Source organism: Eucalyptus grandis, chromosome 1 (assembly GCF_016545825.1).
Source record: "Eucalyptus grandis isolate ANBG69807.140 chromosome 1, ASM1654582v1, whole genome shotgun sequence".
In the NCBI taxonomy this organism is placed as follows: domain Eukaryota; kingdom Viridiplantae; phylum Streptophyta; class Magnoliopsida; order Myrtales; family Myrtaceae; genus Eucalyptus; species Eucalyptus grandis.
In genome coordinates this window covers 5,595,481-5,610,593 of record NC_052612.1, presented here as the reverse complement: position 1 = coordinate 5,610,593, position 15,113 = coordinate 5,595,481, and the positions used below count along the sequence as shown (strand labels likewise).

The following is a 15,113-nucleotide window of genomic DNA, read 5'->3' as shown; positions in this document are numbered from 1 at the left end:
AACAAAAAACCAAATAACAAGTAATTGTAAATTATTATGAGGCCCCACTCCTTTGAGAATTTGTACCTCACAACTTGTTATTCTCACAGTAATCCAAAGACAATTGTGCTAGTAAAAACCTTCAACTCCAGAGTTCTATCATAAGAGATTATGCCTTTGGAAAAAGGTACAACAAGTGACTCATTCGCGAGCAACCAGGACCACCTGTTTCCCAACATTGCGTCCGGAAAACAGCCCGACCAGGGCCGCTAGACTGTTCTTGAGCCCTTCGACGGTGTCTTCAATATATACAATCCTTCCCTCTTTAGTGGGAGGCAAAACCATCTCCAGGAACTTCGGATAGAGATGACAATAATCAAGCACATTGAAACCTTCCATTCGAACCTGCTTCGTAATGAGTTGCATCAGGTTGTGCACGCCTTCGGGCTGCTCGAGGTTGTATTGCGAGATCATTCCACATACCGCGATTCGACCATGAAGCTTCATGTTGAGTAGCACCGCATCCAGCGTCTTTCCCCCGACATTTTCGAAGTAGATGTCGATCCCCTCAGGGAAGTACCTGAAAGATTTCGAGATGGAAAACCGTCAGCTGGAGTCCGCTTCGCGCTCGTGCGCATACACGTAAGGTGCTTGATTCGCTCAATCGTCATTAGTGTGTTCCAAACTAACCTTTTCAGTGCTGCATCCAGATTTGATTCTTCCTTGTAGTTGAAAGCTTCGTCGAATCCGAGCTTGTTCTTCAGCAAGTCGACCTATTTTGCGGAAATGAAAGAGGAAATGAAGAGATTAGTTAACAAAGGGAGTACTTCTGCATTTATTTTAGCGGATTGATGAGGATATACATCCGACACGGCGATCCTTGCAGATGCTAAATGTAATCGGGAAACCGAATTACGCCATGTCGGAGGGGGGATGTTCCCTAAACAACTGTCATTTGAGGAAATTCGATATGTCGGACAAATGCAAGAAGATCACCTTTTCGTTGCTGCCGGCACTGCCAACAACATAGCAACCGAACAACTTCGCAAACTGGCCAACAAGCTGACCAACTGCCCCTGATGCGGCCGATACAAAAACAGTTTCTCCTTTCTTAGGAGAGCATAACTCGATAAACCCAGCATAAGCAGTCAGGCCCGACATGCCTGCAGAGTTCAGGTTTGTAGAAACTAGAATGAGTGTCAAAATTTTGCCAAAGCTGAAGAGCAGGAGCGCTACGGCTACAGCTAACTATCACGAGACACCGCTACTTATCCAGAAGAGAAGCTGTTAAAAATATTTGGATGTGTACGTGCGGAAGCATGGTTTTGATATTAGTTATAGTTTTTGGTTAGTGATGTGTGCAAGTGTATGATATAGGATGGACAAGGGACAAAATAAGATAATTGAAGGATATAAATTACGATATGTGGGGGAAAATAATTTTATTAGTTGAACAAAATAATTTGATGGAGGTATTGGTAGACACTCTCCATATAGTTATGGTGAAGGTCTAAGACCTCTTATGGTGGATGGTTTTGGTATTAATTATAGTTTTTGATTAGTGAAGTTGTGCAAGTGTATGATATAATTTGTAGAGGATGGACAAGGGATGAGATAGGATAGTTCAAGAGATAAACACATTTTTTTATGGGACAAGGATAGTTTCGCTAGTTTATGAAAATAATTTTATAATAGTTTATGGTGGAGGAGCTTCACGATATGGAGTATATTCTCATGCTCCTGCTCCTCTCACTCTCTTACATCAATGGGTTAACATTTCCACCGACAAAGTACAGCTGATTCTAGACTTCCCTTAAATGTTGTCATTTTCTTCTTTCTTCCTCTAGAGACTTCTAGATTGGTGCTTCTACGCTTTTCTTTGCCACCTAAGCTAGATTTTCTTTTTTATGGATTTTTCTTGATTTTTCTAGCTAATATCAATCTTGAAGTTTCTAAAAAGTTTTAGAGAAAATGTATCACAATTTCTAACGGAAGCTATCAAAAGTTCTTGAATTACACACTCGTTGCATAATTCAATCAACTAATAGTTCTGCAAAACATGCAATAGAACTGTCGAAAGTGTGCATCAACAGGAAGACTTGGAGAGAAAAATATAGTTCAATAACATTGAAAGAGCAGATATCGAAGAGGGTACCCAAAAGACCGGTGTAGTAAGAGAGGGAATGTCGGTGTGTTCGATCTTAAAGCAAGTCTCTGGCACGGGAAGTAGACTGTACTCCTCCCATCCGGTGAGGCCCCAAACCAAATCGCCTTTCTTGAAATTCGGATGCCCAGATTCCAGGACTCTCGCCACTCCAAATCCGGTAACAGGCTGCACAGATGTGTTGACACACGGTAACGCATTTGGCGAACATAAATTTCGAAGCAATTCTGATGAATCACAGGCACAATGCTTACAGAGCCGTGTTCAGTGTTGTTTCGTTTCAAACAATTATGTACTTTGTTCTATACCCTGTGCAAGCTACTTTCATCAGTCATCATCCTAACACAGTGAATGGAAGCGATGAAAGCAAGCCGTGTTGTCTAGTTAAATATGATTTTATCGGACCACCCAAATGCAAAACGTGAAAGCTTCTCTACCTACGAACATAAACTCGGTTCTTTGAATTCACCAAATCCTCCAACACATTTTTCAGGAACTATTGGGACACATTTAGAGCAATGGATATGCTTTCAAAGACGCCTCGAATCGGTCGTACCTCAGAGATTACAATAACTCAACCCATAAACAATAATAGGATACAAAGAAAGAAACAATCCTTTGATAAATCACAGTCGTGACAAAATGCAACGTATAACCAGTTCTGAAATACTATTTACCTGAAATACTATTTAGCCAGCCTGAGAATCAACGATCCAAGAACAGTAGCAAGCAAAAGCATGCAAAATCAAGTTCTCAGAAACCAATGTAAAACGACACAAATTTTCACAAGGAACAAAACAAAAGAAGAGTTGAGCCGGGCTCACCGAACCAGGTTGGAAGGAGGCGATATAGCTCTCAGCCGGGTCGGTGAGCTTCTGCATACGGATTCTCATGTAAGGATCACAGGAGAGGTAGAGATTCTTCACCAGCACTCCCGTGGAGCCTTCGGCGACCGCAGTCGTCAGTTCAATGGTCGACTCCGTCACCTCCATGTCTGACTCTTTGGGGAAGGCTCCTTCGCAAGAAAGTCCCTGAACATCACCTGCTTGTTCCTCATCCTTTCTTCTCTCTGCTTCTCTCTCCTCTCGACAGAATGCGCGAAAGATCCAAGAAAGCTAAAAACTTAGGAGAGGTGCGGCGTTTTGGAGCGTCTCTATATGCAGAGATGGAGTGATGTTTCTCAGCTGTCATGGGGTGGAGATGCTAAGACCTACTAGAACAGACAAGTCTCGCAACAAGATTCGCACACGGCAATGATGCTAGGTGAAGCAAGAACCGGACAAACTCACGCATCAAGCAAACAAACCAAGCAAGTGTAGCCACTCATGCATCAGATCAACACAATACAGCAGGCACTCATGCTCCGTTTGACCGTCTCAACCTGCCAAGGAACTTCAAAAACCCCAGAAAAAGACGACGACAATGACGTCGGGCGTCCACTGTCAACCCGCGAACAGATAGCGTTCATACTGTCAGAACCACGTCTGCACGATAGCATCCACGCCTCGCTCCATAAAGAGAAGACAACAAGATGGATTTGTCTGAGGGTCGTTTTCCTGAATGGGGTTGCCTTCTCGGACAGATTCAACCCCCAGTCTTTATCACTGTCGATCGACTTTATTGAGACGATCAAGTCCATGGCACCTCCACGTCACAGATTCAACCCCTAGTCTTTAACCCCCATTAAGTGATTTTCCACCAACGTGGGATGAACTTAATTAGCAAGACGTTAAAAATATTTATGACTCAATTGACACAATTAAAAGAATTATAGTTGAATTTGCAAAAGTGCTATAGATCTAGGACTTTTTAATAATTTTCTTGAATTCAATTTAGTATGTCTACAATAATTGTTCCATTTTATCTCTCTTTCTCTAAACTCAAGTTAAAATCTTAAGGCTGCACGGGTAGCCTTCGAGTGAACGAGGAGTGATCAAGAGTGAATCGATCGTCCCATGACACATGCACATCCCAAACCCGAATTTATTATCTAAGTAACACGAACACGCGACACGACACGACACGACACGTCGACACATCATTTCTCAAAAATAAAAATTCTAACACGTTGTATATTAAATGAATATTTTTATTTTTAATTAATTTGATAAAAAAAAAAGAGCCTACAATAAATTTACACTAATAATATTAATCAATTGACAAAAGTTATTGATGAAATTAATGACTAATAAAAATTAGAATCAATTTATTTAAATAAATCTGTGATCTTCAACCATAATTTATCATCATTTAACATTTAGTACTTTTTTAAAATTACTTTTTAATCTTATTTATTTATTTTTCTAATTAAAAAAATCCCGTCCACCACCCAACCCACCCCACCCCACCCAATTTATTTCTCTTTTCTTTCCCTCCCCCACCACCTAACACCTGACAGACTGTCACAATAGTAATGATTTTTCCATTTTGTCTCTCTTTCTCTGAACTCAGGTTAATTACTCGAAAACTTCAACGTAGCCTAGCCTAGCACGAAACCACCTTATTTTATGCACGCACCAAACCTATTATGGATGATGTTTTCTCCTTGAGCTTTTGGGCCGGAACAATTATTCTTCACGAGTGTGAATCTATAACCAAGAAAAGATAAACCTTTAAAAAGGAGATGATAGCAGCTGCATGGATATGTTACTGTGGACAAATTTTATCAATTTTTTAATATGTTTTGCAATTTTTTTCTTTCTTTTTCTTTTTATTTATTTAAAAAAATTCTTTCTTTGCTGGTTGCCCAAACTCGGTGATGGCCGAACACCAACCACAAGCTACCATTAACCAAGGTTGTCCTCATCAACCTCAAGCGAGATCACCCTCCCTAGGATCTAGTGAGGGGCGACCTCATGACCTCAAGTAAGGCCAGACCTCGTTGGCCTTCAAAGAGGGTCAGTGTCAACCTTTCTATTCAAAGCAAAGAGACAAAAAGACTCTGCATTACCCACCACGGTGGTGGCGTAGTGGTTTGAGCAAGGGACCTCTCACGAAAGGGCTTGAGTTCAAACTCTGCGTCGTCGGTGTTTAAGTACCAGACCGGTCTTACCTGGAGCACGTGGGTGGTGGGGTCCTCACGTGTCTCCCTGGGTTTACGCCGACCGCGAACGGCGGGTGGCGGCTCCCGTGGTCACCAAAAAAAAAAAAAAAAAAAAGACTCTGCATTTCTCCAAAAAGGCTTGATCTCAACCTTGATTCTCCGTGGAAGAAGTCTTCTCACCTCATACCTGACCTCACTAAAGGCTAGTGATGGTTTGGCCTTGCTAGTTTCGAGTGGGGTATCAACCTCAAAAACTCTAAATTGGTATTGTTGTAATAAATTTACCACAAATTAATTATTTTGTCGCAAAAAACTTTAAATTGGTTTACCAATGATAAATTTATCCTCTATTAATTTTCGTTGAATTTTACTGTTAAATTATTAAGTTGGATGACATATAACAGTTGATGATGAGCATGTCAATTTTGGGTTTTACCCTCTATTTGTCACAAGTATACCAATTTGTGACTTTTTTTTATAGTATTAATCCAATTTAATGGAAATTAGCATAAGGTAAAAATGTCATAAATGTACTGATTTAAAGTTTTTTGTGGCAAGAACATTGGTTTGAGGTAACTTTGTTACATATGTATGAGTTTTGATTTTTTCGTGTATTAACCCAAAATAAAATATCAATTAATTTTATCATGAAAATTTGACAAATGGAGTACAAAAGATAACAATTTTAAATAAGTAGTGATCCATTTTACATGAATGACTACTTTCAACACAAATTAACATGTTTAAACACAATTATATACCAAACTCGAAAAATGACACCGATTAAATGCACATAAATTTTATTATGAAATATGTCAAAATAAAGTGTTTTTCACTAATACGACTTGATATGAATACTAAAAGGTATCATACGTAGACGTGAAATAATATATATATATATATATATATATATATATATATATATATATATATATTGCAGATGGAGTATTTTGTATAAAATAAATAACAGATATGACATAATGTTTCTGGTAATCTTCTTCATCTCCCCAAGGATTTAGTCGATGCAATAAAACCAAAGACGACTCGTCTATCGATTAGATTCCTCAAAAATAGGGACCGCAAATGAAAATACTCTTAACGATAATGAATAGACCATAATCAGATTTTGCGTGTATATGAAAAAAATGAAATTCAGATCCAACTACATAAGTCAAAATGATGAATTGTATTTCTTATTTATTTGCGAAATATAAGTAGTTGAACTTATTCTAAAAAATATTACAGTTGAACTTAGTTACTCCAGAGCTCTATCACAAGAAACTGCCAATGGAAAAGAAGAAGATCCTATCGGAAACACAAGCAAAAGAGACTATGCCAGTGGAAAAGGTACAACAAGTGACTTATTCGCGAGAAACTAGGACCACCTGTTTCCCGACATCGCGACCGGAAAACAGCCCAACTGGGGCTGCCGGACCGTTCTCGAGCCCTTGGAAGGTGTCTTCCACATATACTATCCTTACCTCTTTTATCTGAGGCAAAACCATATTCAGGAACTTTGGATAGAGATGATAATAATCGAGCACACTGAAACCTTCCATTCGAACCCGCTTCATGCTTATTTGAATCAGGTTAGGCACGCCTTCGGGCTGCTCAAGGTTGTACTGCGAGATCATTCCACATACCGCAATTCAACCTTGAAGCTTCATATTGAATAGCACTGCATCCAACGTCTTTCCCCCCGACATTTTCAAAGTAGATGTCGATGCCCTCAGGGAAGTACCTGAAAGATTTTAAGATGGAAACCGTCAACTCAATTCGGCTTCACGATCGTGTGCATATGTGTAACAGCAGTTGATTCGCTCAATCATCATTGGCGTGTTCCAGACGAACCTTTTCAATGCTGCATCCAGATTTGATTCTTCCTTGTAGTTGAAAGCTTCATCGAATCCGAGCTTGTTTTTCAGCAAGTCAACCTATATTGCAGAAGTAAAAGGGGAAATGAAGAGACTAGCTAACGAAGGAGTACTTCTGCATTTATTTTAGCAGATTGATGAGGATATACATCCGACACGGCGATCATTGCGGATGCTAAACGTGTTTAGGAAACAAAATTAGTGCCATGTTAGACCGTTCCCTAAACAGTTGCCATTTGAGGAAATACGAGATGTTGGACGAATGTAAGAAGATTACCTTTTCTTTGCTGCCGGCGCTTCCAACAACTTAGCAACCAAACAACTTCGCAAACTGGCCAGCAAGCTGACCGACTGCCCCTGATGCCGCGGATATAAAAACGGTCTCTCCTTTCTTAGGAGAGCATAACTCGAAAAACCCAGCATAGGCTCTCAGGCCCGGCATGCCTGCATAGTTCAGGTTTGCAGTAACTAGACTGAGTACAGGTTTGAAGTTTTGCTAAAGCTAAAGAGTAAGAGCAATATGGCTAGGGCTAACTATCACGAAACAACGCTACTTACCCAGAAGAGAAGCTATCAAGAAATTCTTGACTTACATACTTGTTGCATAATTCAATCGACTAACGGTGCTGCAGAACTTGCAAAAGAAACTGTTGAAAGTGTGCATCGACAGGAAGACTTTGAGGGGGAAAAAACATAGTTCATTAACATTGAAAGAGCAAATACGTTAGACGATCGAAGAGTGTACCCAAAAGACCGGTGTAGTAAGAGAGGGGAACATCGGTGTGTTCGATCTTAAAGCAAGTCTCTGGCGCGGGAAGTAGACTGTACTCCTCCCATCCGGTGAGGCCCCAAACCAAATCGCCTTTCTCGAACTTCCGATGCCCAGATTCCAGCACTCTCGCCACTCCAAATCCGGTAACAGGCTGCATAGATGTGTTGACACGTTAACACACTTTAGCGAACACAAATTTCGAAGCGATTCATCAGAATCACAAGCGCAATGCTTTATGATCCTACGTAAACTCCGCTTATTACAGAAGCGTGCTCATTACAAAAATGCAACATATAACCAGCCCTGAAATTCTATATAGCCAGCCTGAGAATCAACAATTTAAGAACAGCAGCAAGCAAAAGCATGCAAAGTCAAATCCCTCGGAAACTAATGTAAAAACGACACAAATCTTCACTAGGGACAAAGCATTAATCAATCCCAAATCAAGTTCATCAGCCAAGGAATTTCATCTTCTCGTCATTACTGTTTTCATCTTGAAACAACAAAAAAGGAAAAAAGAGTCGAGCTGGGCTCACCGAACCAGGTTGGAAGGAGGCGACATAGCTCTCAGCCGGGTCGGTGAGCTTCCGCATGCCACCCCTCATGTAAGGATCGCAGGAGAGGTAGAGATTCTTCACCAGCACTCCCTCGGAGCCTTCGGCTACAGTTCTCGTCACATCAACGGTCGACTCAGTCACCTCCATGTCCGACTCCTTAGGGAAGGCTCCCTTCGCGAGGAAGTCCCTGAATATCACCTGCTTGTTCCTCATCCTTTCCTTCTTCTCTTTACTTCTCTTTTCTTATCTCCCGATGGAATGAGCGAATGATCCAAGAAGCTAAAAACTTCAGGAGTTGGGGAAGTTCGCAGCGTCTCTATACGTAGGGATGGATTGATGTTTCTCAGGTGTGGTCGGGTGGAAATAGCAAGACTAGGACAAGGCGCCTCGTGCATGCTAGAACAGGCCGAAGTCTCGCAACAAGACTCGTGCACGACATCAATACTAGGTGAAGCAAGACGCTGACGACTCACGCATTAAGCAAATGACCAAGCGCAGCACGTCAACCCGCGAACATAAAACAAGATGTCATCAGTGACCTCTAGGCGCCTCCGTTGGGTCCCCCTCTCTATCGTCTCGACGAGTCATAGCTCGTGGAGATTGATTGGCTCCGGCCCTATAGCTCAAGGAGAGAATACAAAACAAGATGTTTTCGTGCTAGTCTAGAGTGCCATGATTTTTTTCTGAGTAATTAGCCTAGGTCTAGAGATAGAGAGATATTATGACATAAGTGTAGTATGCGACTAAATTGAATTTAGATTATTGAAAATAGAGTTTAATTCCCTAAAAAAAAAAACCAACTTTAAATTCAATCTCAATTTCGTCGTAAACTTTTTGTCTTGAGTAAAAAAAATCACAAACTTTTAGGGAAAATTACCAAAAAGTCACAAACCTATTATATTAGTATCTTTTTAGTTATAAACCTTTCGATTAAACCAATTTAATCATTAACTTTTTCACTTTACCACTTCAGTCCATTTGGGCAATTTGGGCTAGAAACTACTAGGTAAATGTCAACCATCTTACATGGTACGACTAGTGCTAATGTAAACTTTTTTAAAAAATTTAAATATTTTTATTAATTTGTCTTTTCTTTTCCTTTTTTTTTTTTTCCTTCTCTTTTCCTTATTTTATTTTTTTTTCCTTTCCTTTCTTTTTTTTCCTTCCTTTTTCATTATCTTCTTTCGCTAGTCACTAGCCTCTATGCTGGTCAGCCAAGGTCACCAGCTGCGAGTGAAGGTGAGGGCTGGACAAGGCCATGCATCGCCAAATCCGATGAGGGGACCATTCTTTTAGAATTTTAATTTATTATTATTGTCGTTGTTGTTGCTGCTGTTGTTATAATTATTTCTATTGTTTCTTCTTCCTCTTTTTACCTTCCCTTCTTTCTCTAGATCGTCGTCGAGCCTTGATGATGGTCACAACCGGATGAGGGCCGATGAGGTTGACCTTGGGAGAGGCTTGCCATCGCCAATGACCACTAGAGAAAGAAGGTCAACCTTTCCGATCCTCGCCTCTCATCAATCGCCTACTAGAGAAAGAAGGGAAGAAAAAAGAAAAGGAAAAATAATAAATAAAAAAGATAAAAATTCAAAAAGATTAAATATTATTAAAAACTATCAACGTCAATGTTAGCTACGCCCCATAAGATGCCAGGTATTTACGTTAGCGATTTTCAGCTTAAATTAGCCGGATGAATTCAATTAGCAAAATATGAAAAGGTTTAGGATTGAAATTATAAAAGTGCAAAAAATTTCTGACTTTTTTTTTATAAATTTCTCTTCCATGAGTAACATTTAAGGTATGTAATGAAATTGATGATTGATACTTTCTTCTTTAACTAATAGCTAGTAAAAGATCATAAAAGTCAGTTAAATCAAATTTAAAGAGGTTAGTAAACGTTAACTTTGTCGGCAAAATCAGTAGGAACATCTAAATGCATTCCAGACGCTAAAATGGCCAAGGGCTGGCACGCCGCCACTCATTCTGCGCTACTGAGAACCAACTAGGAATGGCCGCAGTTCAATTACTTGGATAAGCAAAGCTTGAAAAAGGTGACGAATTCAGTTCGATAGGAGTTGAACGCGAAGTCGCTGTAGAGAGAGAGAGAGAGGGTGACGGACTCGGGGGCTGGGGACGGTGGAGCCGGCCTCGGCGATTGGTGGCAGTCACTGCTACACGGCGCGAAGTGCAGCTGCGGTTGCCACAGAGTCACCGGTCTACGGCGGCACCGATGGGGCTTCCGAGGCGGCGGTCGATGGTCGGTGGCGGAGGAGCGAAGGGCTTTGGCAGGAGCGTTTGGCGATTCCAATTTCCCTCTATGCTTTCTGGGGGGAAATGTGGATTTTGAGAAAATGGAGGGGTGGAAAATCGGAAATATAAAGGGCGGTTAAATACAATGCATGAAAATTTGAGGAATTCTAAAATTTTACAGTAGAGAAATTAAAGGATAAAATACCAATTAATTTTATCATGAAAAATTGAACACAAAAATAATAATTACGAATAAGTAGTCATCCTTTTTTTATAGAATGGCAACTTTTAAGAGGAATTAACATGTTTTAACACAATTATGTAGCAAAGTTGAAAATCACACTAGTTAGACGTATATATATTTCATAATTTAATTTAACCAACATATGATGTTTTTCAATGACACGACTTGATAGAGATATTAAAACCAAACTATGATCGTATTTCTTATTTTATTTTTTTCATGAAATTTTTAACTAATAGTTGAAATTATTCTTAAAAAATATAATGGTAGAACTCAAAGAAATAATTATGGGATAGTTTTTACTATACTGTAAGAATAACAAAAAATCAAATAACAAGCAATTGTAAATTATTACGAGGCCCCACTTCTTGGAAAATTTGTACCTCTATTATTCTCACAATAGTTCAAAGACAATTATGCTAATAAAAATCTTAAACTTATAACTCCAGGGTTCTATCATAAGAGACTATGCTAGTGGAAAAGGTACAACAAGTGACTCATTCGCAAGCAACTAGGACCACCTGTTTCCCGACATTGTGGCCGGAAAACAGCCCTACCAGGGCCGCCGGACCGCTCTCGAGCCCTTCGACGGTGTCTTCAATATATACTATCCTTCCCTCTTTAGTGGGAGGCAAAACCATCTCCAGGAACTTCGGGTAGAGATGATAATAATCAATCACATTGAAACCTTCCATTCGAACTCGCTTCTTGATGAGCTGCATCAGGTTGTGCACGCTTTCGGGCTGCTCGAGGTTGTACTGCGAGATCATTCCACATACCGCGATTCGACCATGAAGCTTCATGTTGAGTAGCACCGCATCCAGCGTCTTTCCCCCGACATTTTCGAAGTAGATGTCGATCCCCTCAGGGAAGTACCTGAAAGATTTCAAGATGGAAAACCATCAGCTCGAGTCGGCTTCGCGCTCGTGCGCATACATGTAAGGTGGTTGATTCGCTCAATTGTCATTAGTGTGTTCCGAACTAACCTTTTCAGTGCTGCATCCAGATTTGATTCTTCCTTGTAGTTGAAAGCTTCGTCAAATCCGAGCTTGTTCTTCAGCAAGTCGACCTATTTTGCGGAAATGAATGAGGAAACGAAGAGATTAGTTAACAAAGAGAGTACTTCTGCATTTATTTTAGCGGATTGATGAGGATATACATCCGACATGGCGATCCTTGCAGATGCTAAATGTGATCGGAAAACCAAATTAGTGCCATGTCGGAGGGGGATGTTCCCTAAACAACTGTGATTCGAGGAAATTCAATATGTCGCACAAATGTGAGAAGATTACCTTTTCTTTGCTGCCGGCACTGCCAACAACATAGCAACCGAACAACTTCGCAAGCTGGCCAACAAGCTGACCAACCGCCCCTGATGCGGCCGATATAAAAACAGTTTCTCCTTTATTAGGAGAGCATAACTCAATAAACCCGGCATAAGCAGTCAGGCCTGGCATGCCTGCAGAGTTCAGGTTTGTAGAAACTAGACTGAGTGCCAAAATTTTGCCAAAGCTAAAAAGCAGGCGCGCTACGGCTATGTCTAACTATCACGAGACAACGTTACTTATCCAAAAGAGAAGCTATCAAGAAGTTCCTGAATTACACACTCGTTGCATAATTCAATCAACTGACAGTGCTGCAGAACTTGCGAAAGAACTGTGGAAAGTGTGCATCAACAGGAAGACTTGGAGCGAAAAATATAGTTCATTAACATTGAAGGAGCAGATACGTTAGATGATTGAAGAGTGTACCCAAAAGACCGGTGTAGTAAGAGAGAGGAACATCGGTGTGTTCGATCTTAAAGCAAGTCTCTGGCGCGGGAAGTAGACTGTACTCCTCCCATCCAGTGGGGCCCCAAACCAAATCGCCTTTCTTGAAATTCGGATGCCCAGATTCAGGACTCTCGCCACTCCAAATCCAGTAACAGGCTGCACAGATGTGTTGACACATGGTAATGCATTTGGCGAACATGAACTTCATATCAATTCATCAGAATCACAAGAACAATGCTTACAGAGGCGTGTTCAATGTTGTTTTGTTTCAATCAATTATGTACTTCTTTGTTCTATACCCTGTGCAAGCTACTTTCATCAGTCATCATCCTAACACAGTGAATGGAAGTGATGAAAGCAAGCCGTGTTGGTTTGTTAAATGTGATTTTATCGGACCACCCAATTGCAAAACGTGAAAGCTTCTCTACCTACGAGCACAAACTCGGTTCTTTGAATTCACCAAATCCTCCAACACATTTTTCAGGAACTATTGGGACACAATTAGAGCAATGGGTATGCTTTCAAAGACGCCTCGAATCGGGTCGTACCACAGAGATTACAAGAACTCAACCCATAAACAAGAATAGGATATAAAGAAAGAAACAATCCTGAATCACAGTTGTGACAAAAATGCAACGTATAACCAGTCCTGAAATACTATTTAGCCAGCCTGAGAATCAACAATCCAAGAACAGTAGCAAGCAAAAGCATGCAAAGTCAAATTCTCAGAAACCAATGTAAAACGACACAAAGTTTCACAAGGGACAAAAGAAAAAAAGAAGAGTTGAGCCGGGCTCACCGAACCAGGTTGGAAGGAGGGGATATAGCTCTCAGCCGGGTCGGTGAGCTTCCGCATACGGCCCCTCATGTAAGGATCACAGGAGAGGTAGAGATTCTTCACCAGCACTCCCTTGGAGCCCAACCGCGTATCTCGCCAGAAGCCGCGCTCGCACCCGAGCACCGACGCCACCTCCGTTCGATCTCGTCACCACCGTGCCTCCGCGAGCTTTCCCCTGCCGATCCGCTGCAGCCCAACGTCGCTGCTCCTGCCTGAACCGTGACCAGCCGCGACTGCTGCGTCTGCCAGCCCCGAGTCCTCCACCTGAGCGAGCTGCTGCACGCCCGAGCGACCTCCTTGCTGCTGGGTTTTCTCCTCTGCCCGAGACCGAGCGAAGCACCAGCTGCCCCCCCTGTTTCGCTGCTGATCCAGCTACTGCCGAGCCACCTCGCCGGACCTCCGAACACCGACGGCTGGGCATCACACGAGCCGCCAAATTTGGAAACAAAAGAAAAGGAAGAAAAGGAAAAAAAAAATCAAATTAGGTAGATTTGCTTTATTTTATTAGGCAAGCTTATTTGATCTTATTTTATTTTTTATCTTGGTTTCTTTATTTGAAATATATCTCTATGCATAATGGGAAATTCCAACATATCACCTGATTTTTTAAAGCTTTAGATGAAATAATTAATCAAATGAGAATAAAATTGATATTTTAATCTTTAAGACTATTAATTTATCGATTTTACTAGCGAAATATTATCCCTTAAAATATTATCCCTTGATTTGAACAATGTGTGATTTTATTTTATTTTTTTGGTAATTTTGAATGGACTTGATTGCTTTATTTATCTTGAAATATGTTTGAGTTAGAATATTGCATGTTTTAGGGTTATTGGCATATTTAGGTTAAGCATTCTATTTATCATGAATTTTCAAAAAAAAAAAATTCAATTAATTTAGGTTGCTAGTTTTTTTTTTTTTTTTTTTTTTTTAATTGGATTGTATGTTTAATTATTTGGCAATTGTTAATTTCGAAATTAAAAAAAAAAACAAAAAGAAAGTACATTAATTTAGGATGCTAGTTTTATTGTTATTTGAATTGCATGTTAAATTTTAATTTTGGAAAAAAGGAAAAGCCACAAAAAAAAAAATCATCAAGCATAATTCATGTAGAATTAGGGGGCATATTTTGTATGTCATGGCATATTAGGGTAAAATTACACTTAGTTTAATTTTAGATAATATTTCTCTTAATTTATTATAAGTTTAGGTATTTTCTTAAATAGATTGCATTTTAGGATTATTTGGGTTAAGATAATATTCTAGTTTAAATTAGGATTTGGTTCAACCTAATTCCTAATACAAATTGAATAGAACCTTAATCTAATTAAATAATTTTCACATTTTATTTAATTCCGAATTACATGAAAAAATACAAAAAATGTCATAGGATAAAATGCATTCTTTTTAGAAAAAGAAAAAATGTCATAGGATAAAATGCATTCTTTTAGAAAAAAAAAAAATGTCATATGCACGTCATTAGAGTTAGATTCATTGAAATGCATGTCATTTAGTATTTTTGCTAGGCTCGTTTAATTAGAAATTACATGTCATTAGAATTAGATCATTTAGTTAATATTGCATTGCATATTGCATGATTTTCATTAATTAAGT

At 39.8% G+C, this 15,113-nt stretch overlaps 3 pseudogenes; all 3 read right to left on the bottom strand.

The window, feature by feature from the left end:
• Window positions 1-3,583, bottom strand: LOC120293212 (annotated as a pseudogene).
• A 2,867-nt stretch (window positions 3,584-6,450) lies between these two features.
• On the bottom strand, window positions 6,451-8,977 carry LOC104452271 (annotated as a pseudogene).
• Window positions 8,978-11,255: 2,278 nt separating this feature from the next.
• Window positions 11,256-13,662, bottom strand: LOC120293218 (annotated as a pseudogene).
• Between the last annotated feature and the right edge of the window lie 1,451 nt (window positions 13,663-15,113).